This window comes from Octopus bimaculoides, chromosome 13, assembly GCF_046866305.1.
Source record: "Octopus bimaculoides isolate indiv1 chromosome 13, ASM4686630v1, whole genome shotgun sequence".
NCBI classification, from domain to species: Eukaryota; Metazoa; Mollusca; class Cephalopoda; order Octopoda; family Octopodidae; genus Octopus; species Octopus bimaculoides.
Window position 1 is genome coordinate 39,541,932 of NC_142940.1, and position 14,205 is coordinate 39,556,136.

Sequence of the window (14,205 nt, forward strand, 5' to 3'; positions counted from 1 at the left end):
GCGTCTTCACATTTCTAGAGGAGATTTACATAACGGTCAATTTTTCGAGCCCGCGCGGTGTCCATATTATCTTCATGAGGAACCGTTAACTTGACTAGATTTACAACTTTCCTTCTTTCACATCACATTAAAATGTCCGGTTTTTCCGTAACTGGGATGGGAAAGAATGCCTGGCTCCCAGGTAAATCTACAGTCACTTCCCAATAGTCGTTCCACTTTTCATTTCTCACAGGAAGTATCTTGTTCTTTTTCTTGAAACGGATCCGCTGACCTGAGCGCACGAAGGTAATAAAATCTCTAGATGGTTCTTTCAACGGTTTTTTCTCAGTGTTATTGAGATGAATTTGGTTCTTCATAGCATTGAAGATAACCTTCAGGACCAGGTTGCGTCTCCATGTATATCTATTCAATGCTAAGAAACAGTTGGAAAGAATATGTTTCAGTGTTCCGACCTTTCCGCATTTGCATATGTCATTCTCTGAGACGTTCCATCTTATGAGATTCCTAGGTGATGGCAAACCATCATAAGATGAACGAATCAGGAAACTTAGCCTAAATGTCGTCCACTTCCATATTTCATCCCAACGTATATGTGTATATATATACATATGTATATATATATATATATATATATATATATTCAAGATTGAATATGGTACTAATATTTAGGCACCAGAATATCGTATGGTATGGTATTATACAAAAACCATTCCAAAAGGATAGGTGATCAAAAAATCAAAATAAGCAACACGGATTTCTCACAGGAAGTTTCTTGTTCTTTTTCTTGAAACAGATCCGCTGACCTGAGCGCAATCATCTTTGAAATTCGTGTTGCTTATTTTGATTTTATATATATATATATATATATATATATATATAAATAGAAGGGTATATAAGGATACATCAGGTTCATATTTAGTGTTCTTTGTGAGAGTAGTCGAGTTCATTTCAGATATTCTCCTTTTAAAAATCATCTCCAGCTAATTGTTGAGAGGACATTTGTGTTATACTGTCTGAGTGCACTTGCTATTGTTATTACTATCATCATCATCATTATTATTATTATTGTTAAAGCAGTGAACTGGCAGAATTGTTAGCACACCCGCAAAATGCTTAGTAGCATTGTGTTTGTCTTTACATTCTGAGTTCAAATTCTCCTGGGTTCGACTTTACCTTTCATCCTTTCAGGGTTAATAAAATAAATACCAGTGAAACACTGGGGTTGATGTAATCGACTTATCTCCTCCCTCTGTATTTGCTGACCTTGTGCCAAAATTTGAAACCAATATTTTACCATGGTCAAACCTGATACTCAGAGCAACTGGAAACGAATGATATTGCTTGTATGACAGCAACAATCACTTTATGATGTATTATATTATATCAAGACAAGGTGACACAAACATACACACTCTCACATGCACATACATACATACATACATACATGCATAGGAATCTACAGCAACTCTATTCAGATTACAAGTTCAAGTTTTTTCCTGTAATTATTGGGGCACTGGGATGTGTAATACACTGCCTAAATACCAACCTTGAAAACTTAGGCTTCTCAAAACCAGAAAGAAGAAAGCTGATTCAAAGATTACAAATCCAAGCCATCACTGGAACTATAAAAATCTGTAAAACTTTCCAGAAGTTTATCATTTAAGTATATATGCGCATGTGTAGACATGCAACTATATGCATGAGAATACATATATAAAGCAAATCTTACAAATCTGCACGTATACATACCTGCATACATACATACATACATACATACATACAAAAATAAATATCCTGTTGTTGATGTTGAAATTCTAATGAAGGAGCCTTGGATCTAGGTTAGAAACCGAATCTTTCTCTATTGGCAAGATATCTTGAAATGAAACTGAATAATGACATACATACTTGCATACATACATATGTACGTACATACATACATACATAAATACATACATCCATACATACATGCATATGTACAAACATATACAAGACAGACAGATAGATAGATAAATAGATAGATAGATAGATAGATAGATAGATAGATAGATAGGTATATGCACTATGTTTATAAGTTAACAAAGAAAGAGATGCAGTGTGCTAAATAGACAAATTAACAGAGAAGTATTCATTATTTAAACCATCGTTAGTAGAAACAGCTAAATTAGCAGAGCTCAACAACAACTGTTGCTTTTCTTCTATCAGGAACGTGTTTCAGAAATTTAATCACATAGAAATAACTCCAGAAGTGTTTAGGGGATTATTATTATTATTATTATTATCACCATTGCTATTATTATTATTATTATTATTATTATCACCATTGCTATTATTATTATTATTATTATTATTATCATAGCTATTATTATTATTATTATTATTGCTATTATTATTATTATTGTTATTATTATTATTGTTATTATTATTATTATTACTATTATTTTATGGTTTATTTCCATTTTGATTTAACTTTTCAATTGTCTTTTGTTTTTGTTGTTTTTCAAATCATTATTATTATTTGCCTTATTATTATTATTACTATTATTATCATTATTATTATTATTTATTTATTTATTTTTCTTAATTAAATAGTTTTGAAATGTTTTGATTGCCAGCAAGTTGTTTTAATTAATAGAAATAGTATTTGCAATTTTCTTGAAGAAATCTCTATCTATTTTACAAAACACCGTCGGGTATATTAGTCATTAAAGATTATTTATTCCATTGCAAGACTTCTCATCAAAGACGAAAGCAAAGCAAGAATAGAACAAAACAAAACAAAACAAAAAAAAAAACAGGAAAAAACAACAAACCAACAAACAAATCAAAACAAAACTACAACAATGATAATAATAATAATGATGATGATGATGATAGTGATATTAGTAATAATGATGATGATGATGATGAGGATGATGATAAACAAAAACAAGAAGCAGAAACAAACACTAACAGCAAACACCCACCTTGCTCGAAATAGTTACTTTTGTTTTATCCATTTTGTTTAAAGACAATTTTCCATTAATTTTCTGTTTATATATAAAATCACAGTTGTTATTAGTTCTCTGTGAGTTAAGTAATGGAACGAAACAGTTGTTAATGTTACTGCATGGAAAATACCTGAAACAAAAAAGAAGGAAAAAAGAAAAAGAAGACAAAAATAACAAAACAGAACAAAACAAAACAGTTATTTCAAAAATATGTAGCACATATGTTATAGAGATGGATTTAATTTGATGGTTTCTGTAGAGTTTTTCACTGTTAAACTGACCTTGAAAGATCCCTTGAGTGCAGTGTGTATGAGTGTATGAATGTGTGAGCTTATGTGTGGATATGTGCTGGTGTGGCTGTGTAGTAAGAAGCTTGCTTCCCAACCACATGGTTCCCGGTTCAGTCCCACTGTGTTATAGCTTGGGCAAGTGTCTTCTACTATAGCCTCAGGCTGACCAAAGCCTTGCAAGTGGATTTGGTAGACGGAAACTGAAAGAAGCCCGTCGTATATATATATGTATATATATGTGTATGTGTGTTTGTGTTTGTCCCCCCAGCATCGCTTGACAACCGATGCTGGTGTGTTTAGGTCCCCGTAACTTAGCGGTTCGGCAAAAGAGACCGATTGAATAAGTACTAGGCTTACAAAGAATAAGTCCTGGGGTCAATTTGCTCGACTAAAGGCGGTGCTCCAGCATGGCCGCAGTTAAATGACTGAAACAAGTAAAAGAGTTATGTGTGGATATGTGCTGGTGTGGCTGTGTGGTAAGAAGCTTACTTCTTAAACACATGGTTCCAGGTTCAGTCCCACTGTGTAGTAGCTTGGGCAAGTATCTTCTACTGTAGCTTCAGGCTGACCAATGCTTTGTGAGTGGATTTAGGAGGTGGAAACTGAAAGAAGCTTGTCATATATATATATATATATGTTTATGTATGTGTATGTGAGTATGTTTATAAATGTATGCATGAGTGTTTGGTAACAAGCTTGCTTCCTGACCACATGGTTCCAGGTTCAGTCCCATCCCCTGGCACCTTGGTTAAGTGTCTTCTACTATAGCCTCAGGCTGACAAATGCCTTGTGAGTGGATTTGATAGAAGGAAACTGAAAGAAGCTTGTTGTTTATATATACAGGGTGTTTGGGCTAAATTTAACAATTTTTTTTATGTCTCATTTTTTCAAGAGCAGCTTGATGTATCATTGAAGAGTCAACAGCGTTGGAGAGCATAAAGAGTTGTGGTTGAGAAAAAGCTAGCTGACACGGAGGACTGGAAGCCATCTGAATTGGAAAAGAGTCACCTGTATTATGATGATTCACACTAGGTATCAAAATGCTGACATCATGACTGTTTCTCTATGCTCTGTGAGCACTATAAAGTCTGCAAGATGCGACAGGGACATCTGGAAAACTAAGTTCCCCTAAACTGTGATGGTATTTGGGTGTGTTGCCCATGAGGGTGATATAACTTTGCTCCACATCTTTGAACAGGGTTCAATTCAGATGGCTATGTGAAGCCACTGGTGGAGGCGCAATGGCCCAGTAGTTAGAGCAGCAGACTCACAGTTAGAGGATTGCGGTTTCAATTTCCAGATTGCTGTTTCGATTGTGTGTTTATTGAGTGAAAACACCTAAAGCTCCATGAGGCTCTGGCAGGGGGTGGTGGCAACCCCCTGTTGTATTCTTTTGCCCCAACTCAGCAAAGGAGAGTGACAGAATGAGAACCAGGTTTAAAAGAACATGAAAATAAGTACTGGGATTAATTCAGTTGACTAAAAATTCTTCATGGTGGTGCTCCAGCATGACAGCAGTCTAATGACCGAAACAAGCAAGAGATAAAATAAATCATGATTTTGCCTTTTAGGACAATATCCATTCTATTTTGGCTGCTGCTTTTAGAATGGCAAACAACAAAGGAAAGACTCCCTCTTTGGTAAAAAAAAAAAAAGGTTTTTAAGGTTTTAGCTATTCTTTCTTGCCGGCGTCATGTGATAGACTCACAGGCAAAAACCATTGGCCACCTGGCTTCAACAATACACCACAACCACAAAACCACTCATTGCCTGTGTGCCAGCTTCTATGTTACCTTATGCATGTGGAAGCAACAATCATCATTAAACCACCATCAATGCAACATCAACAATGCGCAATACATTCATAAATCTACAAAGACTCACTGAAATAGTTCTTTCTGACTATATTGCCAGGCTTTGATCCTACACAACAGTTGCATACATATGTATACATTTGTATATATGGGTATATATATATATATATATATATATATATATATATATATATATATATATATTTACATCTGTATATGTGTGTGTGTGTGCATATATATATATATATATATATATATATATATATATATATATATATATTTACATCTGTATATGTGTGTGCATATATATATATATATATATATATATATGCAAACATGCACATATATGTATGTGTGTGTGTGTGTATATATATATATATATTTGTCGGATTACAATAGGTGGCATATGATTGTCAGTAAATAATAAATAGGTATTTTGTTGCTGAGCGGTGTGTATATTTACCATAAAACCTATGTATGAATGCATGAGTATATTATACATTATATGCATTCATGTATGCATATATATACATATATATATATATATATATATATATAGACACACATATATATATATATATATATATATATATACATACATATATATACATACATATACATATACATATATACATATACATACATACATATACATACATACATATATACATACATACATATATACATATACATACATACATATATACATATACATACATACATATACATACATACATATATACATACATATATACATATACATACATACATATACATACATATACATACATACATATAAACATATACATACATACATATACATACATATATACATATACATACATATACACACACACACACACACACACACACATATATATATATATAGGCATATATATATGCATATATATGTATTTTTGTTGCTATTGATGTCATGATGGCCAACCAGGCACCAGAAGTATGTATACATATAATGGTACTCACATGTACACATACAGACATACACAGTAAGATTATACACACACACACACGAGTGAATGTATGCATAATTATATACAAAAATATATATAGAAGCTTATATCTATGTGTATATTATTACCTACATGTACATACATAAATAGTGTATATGTACATGTGTGTGCATATACATATATATATATATATATATATATATATAGATAGATATATGTATATGCACATATATATTTCTCTATCTATCTATCTATATATATATATATATATACGCACTCATATATATAAAGAGACACACATACACACACACATATATATAGGTATATATATATTTGTGCATACATATATGTATACATACACATATATACACCTATATATATATATATATATATATATATATATATATATATATATATATATGCATACCTATATCACAATAGAATGGAAAGCGGCAGCATACGTGCATACAATGATGGTGCATGTAAAGACACAATGAATGAAAATGCTTTTGTGTACATAAACAGAGAATTATGGTATCCAGGATGAGAAAGTAAGTAACTGAAGAGAACTACCTTCTCTTACTTTCCATCACTGCTTCTCCCTCACACTCCTTCTCTTTCTCTTTCTCTCTATTTCTCTGCCTCACCGTTTCTTATCCAACATACTCCCATGCACCACACAAAACTCCATTCCTTCCGCCACACATATTTAGGGCTATCCTCTAGATGACAGTTGCATTCTAAAACTTTGGGCTTTTATTCAAGATTCTATCTTTTACCATAATCCAAGACATCAATAGCATACAACAGAAAAGAGTTATTATATAATCTTTCGCATTGTCAGCGTACACAATAGAACAAAACTCAAAGAGCCCGGAGAAAGTCAGAGAATATTCTTAAACCATATTCTGTCGTGTTATTCCTTTTGCAAGGAAACCGTTTGCAGGGCCTAATTCTTATTGTTGGTCTGCAACAATGGTGCTGTAGAATAGTACGTATTCTTAGCCAATCAATGAGTGATGATGGAATGAAGAATCAAAGAGATTCTCCTTCTCTGACAATAAGTAAGGTCAGTCAAAGAGAGAGACAATATACTTGTGACATACCATATATGGTAAACATAAACATTACAGACAACTGAAAGCAAAAGTGTTCTTAATTCTATGTACGTATGTGAATGTAAGATTGTAATACACGCTGCTGCTGCTGTTGCTGGTGGTGGTGGTGATGCTGTTGTGGTTGATCTTGAAGATGATGATGATGACAATGATGGCAATGAAGATGATGATGATGATGATGATGATGAGAACAATGATGATGAGAACAATGATGATGATGGTGGTAGTGATGATGATGCGATGATGATGATAAGAATAAGAATATTCTTATTATCATCATTATTATTATTATTATTGAAAACAATAATAGCAATAAACATAATGGTCGGGCCTCAGGGGTGCACAGTCCAAAAAAAGGAAAGGAAATCTGAAGATAGAGTTATATATATATATATATATATATATATATATATATATCTACATATACACACACATGCATGTGTGTGTGTATATATATATATATATATATATATATACACACAGACACACGTGTGTGCATATATATATACCTGTTTGTGCATATATATATATATAAGGTGTGCATGTGTGTATGAATGATTTTGTATGTTTATCGATGTGTATGTGTGTGAATGTATCTTCACATACATGTATACTATCTTGGTTTGTTTTTATGCACACACAAACATACACACATGTATGTATGTATGTATCTATCTATCTATCTGTGCCTATGTCTCCCTATATATATATCTGTGTGAGTGAGTGAGTCTGTGTGTGTGTGTGTGGATGTGTGCATGTGTATCCATGTGTATATATAAACACACACATGCATACACATATTGAATGCACAAAGAGGGAAAGGTAAATATCATAAGGATCGAGGAATTATAGATAAAGAATTACGAAACAACAGCAGCAGCAGTAGTAGTAGTAGTAATAGTAGTAGCAGTAGTAGTAAATAAAAAATAAACAATGCAAACAATATTATTAGGGGCAGCTAGGATACTTTGAAAGGTTCTTGGCATCTAAGGTTACTTGTTGTAGCCAGATATTTTCTTTTCCAATAGTCTAACATGTGGTGCATATCATCATCATCATCGTTTAACGTCCGCTTTCCATGCTAGCATGGGTTGGACAATTTGACTGAGGACTGGTGAAACCAGATGGCAACACCAGGCTCCAATCTAATTTGGCAGAGTTTCTACAGCTGGATGCCCTTCCTAACGCCAACCACTCAGAGAGTGTAGTGGGTGCTTTTACGTGTCACCCGCACAAAGGCCAGTCAGGCGGTACTGGCAATGGCCACACTCGAAACGGTGTCTTTTATGTGCCACCCGCACAAGAGCCAGTCCAGGGGCACTGGCAACGGCAACGTATGTGAAATAATAACAATAATGATAATAATAATAGGGCTACAGCAAATATTCTGCTCAATACCACAGATTTACTTGTCAATTGTTTGACCTTAACCAGTTGAGCATGTCCCCTAGTGGCTGACGATATGTGCATCTCTGATCACGAGCAGAAGTAGTTGGGGAGCATCATAGCCATGTGTTCAGAGGAACGTTTTGGGGTTTGAATAATTCACCTCTGGAAACACGGGTGTATCGTTCATCATCCTTAAACAAACCTTATTCAGAGACCTTTTGATTGGGATGGGCTACTCGACCTGAAGAAAATTCTAACTGGGCCCCACCTGCAAGGTCATACACTGTTTATCTTGATATAAGATCACCATGTCGTGCACATATGATTGTGATGCATGTGCCTGGTGTACCCTTATCAGACGGGTAGTCATGATGGGTATATTGGGCTTCATATACTTTACCCCCATGTCACTTTGATGGCATGCACTGCTCTCTCATTCAATAATAATAATAATAATAATAATAATAGTCAGAGCCCTGGGAATAGTGAGTAAAAATCTTGAGAAGTACACGGAACAAATAGGGGTTGCAATAAGGGTGGAGCACTTGCAGAAAACAGCACTGCTTGGAACTGCTTGAATGCTTGGAAAAGATGGTGCTCGAAAAATAAGGGGGTGTTACCTTAGTTCACTGGTAGTGAACAGCTGACACTGTAGTACATCTCCAGCGTTAGAAGCTGGGCAAAGACAATAAAATAATAATAATAAGGATGGTGATTTCAAATTTTGGCATAAGGCCATCAATTTCAGGTTTTGAGTAGTAGATGTTTTATTTTCGCCAGCACATGATGTGAGCCATTCTGAGGATCTTGTTGTAAAGCATCTGACCAAACAAAGACTGTGACTGAGTGGCAGCCTTCTGAAAATCATCGACGCTATTAGAGGAAGATGCATACATTTCACAGGATGCTTCTGGAAATGTAAGCAAGAGCTCGTTAGCATTACACTCCAATGGACACCTTGACACGGACAGACATGGGTTGGTAGTCTACTAAAAAGAAAATTTCAATGACCAGCACAGTATGGACATGAGACGTAATTCAGCTGACTCTACAAAATGCTATGTGAAAAAAAAAATCATGACTGGGTCAATCAAATATAAGCCAGCTTAATCTGATAATCCTAGAGAATCTGTAAAGGAAACTAGTCAGAGTTTAAGATTTTCTGTTCTCCAGATCTAATACAGTATATAATGTAAGACTGTGAAAACTTATCAAAAATATTTTGGAGCCCAAAATGTTTCAGAGAAGCATTCTGAATTCCAAATACAAATATAGTAAGGTTTTAGGGTTTCACATATGTATAATATAAGGAGTTGAAAAGCTATGATTACTTGAGACAGATATGGCTGTGTGGTTAAGAAGCTTGCTTTGCAACCAAATGGTTTTGGGTTCAGTTTCACTTTGCAGCATCTTGGGCTTTTACTAAAGCCCCAGGTCTTGTGAGTAAATTTGACGGATGGAGACTGTGTGGAAACCTGTCAAATATGTATGTGTGTTTGTCTATGTATGTGTATGCATGTGTGTTTGTCTATGGGTGAATATGTGTGTATATCTTTAGGTTTATATTGCGTTTGATCTCCCCCTCTCATCATTTGAGAAGCAAAGTTGGTTAGTTTATGACACTGTGAATTAGGATTCTGCAAAAGAGGCCATTAGAATGAGAACTAGGCTTGCATAATAAGTACTGGTGTTAGTTTGTTTGACTTAACCCTTCAAAAGAGTGCCCCAACTTGACCACAGTTCAATGATTGAGACAAGTTAAAAAAGAAAAGAACCATTAGTAAAGAAAAGCTTCCCTTCAGGTGTGTTGAAAAATCTAACACTACAAGAAAGGGAAATAACTTCAGTAAGATCAATTGATTGAAATTTTTAGATGACACAGAGATTGCAGATTGGACCAGACCTGGTCTTTAAAATGAAATGGTAAAAGTAATGGGCATGTTTCACTTTTATTAGAACTCTTCAGCTCAGTATATTCAACTTTGCTTGAATAAGGGAAGACAGTATATTCTGAAACAAAAGAAATATAGAGAAAATGATAATGAAGTTCTAGAATATGGTTGAAGAAAATATATTCCTGGGAAAAGTTCTGAATACTTTAGTTTTGTGGAATTCAAAAGAAAAAAATGTTCAGACTGGGTTAATTTTCTTGTCAGATGAAATATTTCAGATACTGAAAAATATTGTAGTTTTAAGGACCATTACAACAAAGTTTTCCTCAAAGTATTATTTGTACACAAAACAAAAATAGTCATTTTTCATATTATTTCTCTCCCTGTCAGTAATCATTGTATACACATACATACACATAAACGTATCTATCTCTCTATCTATCTATCTATCTATCTATATATATATATGTATAAATGTCCTCTCATTCTCTAGTCTTCATCTGTTTTTCTCTCATCCATTCTATCAGTAAATTATTTTCTTTTATATCCAAAATAATCTTTTTCGTTCACTTCCTTATTGTTTTATTTCTCATTCTCATTTTCTTCCCCCCACTTCTTTATCTCTCACTTGCTATAATAACTCACTCCATTTTTCTCCGTCGGCTACAATCTGTCAAAATAGTCACTACTCTAATTGTTATTGACATCCTGTCAAAGTGTGATAAATATGAAAAGTCAACAAGAAATTTTAAGCTGAGCCTTAAATATTTTGATATCTTTGTTGAATTCTCGATAGCCATCTCAGTTTTGGCACCCTTCATATCAGAATTCATCAGTGTCATGTCAAAAATAATGTGAAGATGGTATCATCATCATCATTATCATCATCCCCATGGTTGTCATCAACATTGTTGCCATTGTCATAATCATCACCATCACCATCGACATCATCATCATCGCTGTCGATGTCATCATCATCATTGTCAACATCATCATAATCATCACCATCATCATCGTCCTTATCGTTGTTGTCATTGTCATAAACATCAACATCGTCGTTGTTGTTATCATCCTCATTGTTCTTGTCCTCATAATCCTCACCATCATCATCGTTATCGTCGTCATTGTCGTCTTCATAATTATCATCATCACTATCATCATTATTGTTTTAGCATCTACTTCCATTTTGCTTCCATAGGTCAGATGAAATTTTTTGAGACAAATATTTTACAGCTGGGTGCTTTTCCTGTCACTGACCCTCACCTGTTTCCTTGCAAGTTAATAATCCTCTAACCCATCAAACATGTACAGACAATGGCTGAACGTGTTTTTAATGGAAGATTGTTAACAAACAACAGCGAGATTTCTTTACTTGATTTTAAGACAAGTACACACAAACAAACTCATACACACACACACACACACATATATATATATATATATATATATATATATACACACACACGTATATAAACCATACATACACACACATACATTTATATATATATATATATATATATATATATATATATATATATATATATATATATATGATATGATAGATCACTGACCACTATTTTTTTTTCTCCTCGTTTCTCTCCTTATTTCTTTCTGTGTTCCTTTCAGTTGAAGAGCGTAGCTCGAAACGTCAAAGACTTTCTCTATTCCCGAGCATTAAACTAATACATCCATTTGTTGTTTACACCATCTGTCTTCGTCTGTTGTTTTTTTCGTAAATTCTCCTATATATATGTATATATATATATATATATATATATATATATATATATATAAACATATTTATATGGTCATTGAAAAGATGATATTTCTGGCAATGCTGCAGCATGGCAATAGGTTTTGAGTTAAAATGCATAAAGAATAAAAACAGTATATACGAGAGTAGGGTGCTGAAAAGATCATGGCTTTGAGTGAAAGAAAACACAGAAGGGATCAGTTAATTATGATTTTATCCAATATATTCCCTTCTCAGATTCACACACTTACTGTAGTGGTCTTTCAGCCTTTCTCTGTTCTGTAAAATAACTTGAAAATTTTGGGCCTCCAGCCAGGTCTTCATGATACCCTTAAAACCAGGAACTTTTCTGCACCCCTTTTTGCACACACACACACACTCATATAATCATACATATATATATTCTTTTATTATTCTTTTACTTGATTCAGTCATTTGACTACAGCCAAGCTGGAGCACCACCTCATGGAGTTTTAGTCAACCAAATCAACCTCAAGACTTGTTTTGTAAGCCTAGTACTTATTCTATTGGGCTCTTTTGCTGAACTGCTAAATTACAGGGATGTAAATACACTAACATTGGTTGTCAAGAGTTGATGGGGTGGATAAACACAGATACACACACACACATACGTTTCTATCTACCAAATCTACTCACTAGGCTTTGGTCGACCCGAGGCTATAATAGAAGATTCTTGCCCAAGGTGCAATGTAGTGGGACTGAACCCGGAACTATGTGGTTGGGAAGCAAGCTCCTTACCACACAGCCACGTCTGCACCTGCATATATATATATATATATATATATATTTATTTATTTATTTATGTGCCCTTTTAAAGCCTGGCCCGGTTTCCCGGTTTCTATGGTGTATGTGTTCCCCCCAGCTGGACGGGACACCTGTCCATCGCAGTGTTACTCAAGAAACAGGGAGAAAGAGTGAGAGAAAGTTCGGGCGAAAGAGTACAACAGGGGTTGCCACCAAACCCTGCCGGAGTCTTGTGGAGCTTTTAGGTGTTTTTTGCTTAATAAACACACTCAACGCCTGGTCTGGGAATCAAAACCATGATCCTCTGACCGCAAGTCTGCTGCCCTAACCACTGGTCCATTGCGCCTCCATACATACATATATATATATATATATATATTAAAGTAACAAACTAAGGATAGAAATTCCTTCAAAGGGGTGTGCCTGTCTTTTGAACCAAAATCCTGAAGAGACTTATATAAATGCAAATGAAATGTTTATAAACCAAATAATGTATGTAAGTCGAAACAAATTGTTGGCTTTCTTGTTTTTTTTTAATAATTTCTTAATAATTTTTTTTATGTTATCTTATATTATATTATATTCAAAGAATATTATGTTATATTACAATACAAATAAATTGTTAGATTGTCAATTGAATCTCTCTATTTAATTTATTATATATAAATTTACTCGTTTCAGTCATTTGACTGTGGCCATGCTGGAGCACCTCCTTTAGTCGAGCAAGTCGACTCCAGGACTTATTCTTTGTAAGCCTAGTACTTATTCTATCGGTCTCTTTTGCCGAACCGCTAAGTTACGGGAATGTAAACACACCAGCATCGGTTGTCAAGCAATGTTGGGGGGACAAACATAGACACACAAACATATACACATACATACATACATATATATATACATATATACGACGGGCATCTTTCAGTTTCCGTCTACCAAATCCACTCACCAGGCTTTGCTCAGCCCGAGGCTATAGTAGAAGACAATTACCCAAGGTGCCACGCAGTAGGAATGAACCCGGAACCATGTGGTTGGTAAGCAAGCTACTTAGCACATGCCCTTTTAAAGCCTAGCCAGGCTCATGGGCCCAGTTTCCCGGTTTCTATGGTGTATGTGTTCCCCAGTGGTGAGCTGGCAGAAACGTTAGCACACCGGGTGAAATGCTTAGTGGTATTTCGTCTGTCTTTACCTTCTGAGTTCACATTTCACAAAGGTCGACTTTGCCTTTC

At 34.5% G+C, this 14,205-nt stretch overlaps 1 long non-coding RNA gene across 1 annotated transcript in view; it reads right to left on the reverse strand.

The window, feature by feature from the left end:
• The window catches only part of LOC149132886 (uncharacterized), a 105,717-nt gene that overhangs the window by 54,858 nt on the left and 36,654 nt on the right, over positions 1–14,205 (reverse strand). The window contains exon 2 of the long non-coding RNA XR_016244118.1: positions 2,964–3,117. This is a non-coding gene — a long non-coding RNA (uncharacterized LOC149132886). The remainder of the gene's footprint in view (positions 1–2,963; positions 3,118–14,205) is intronic.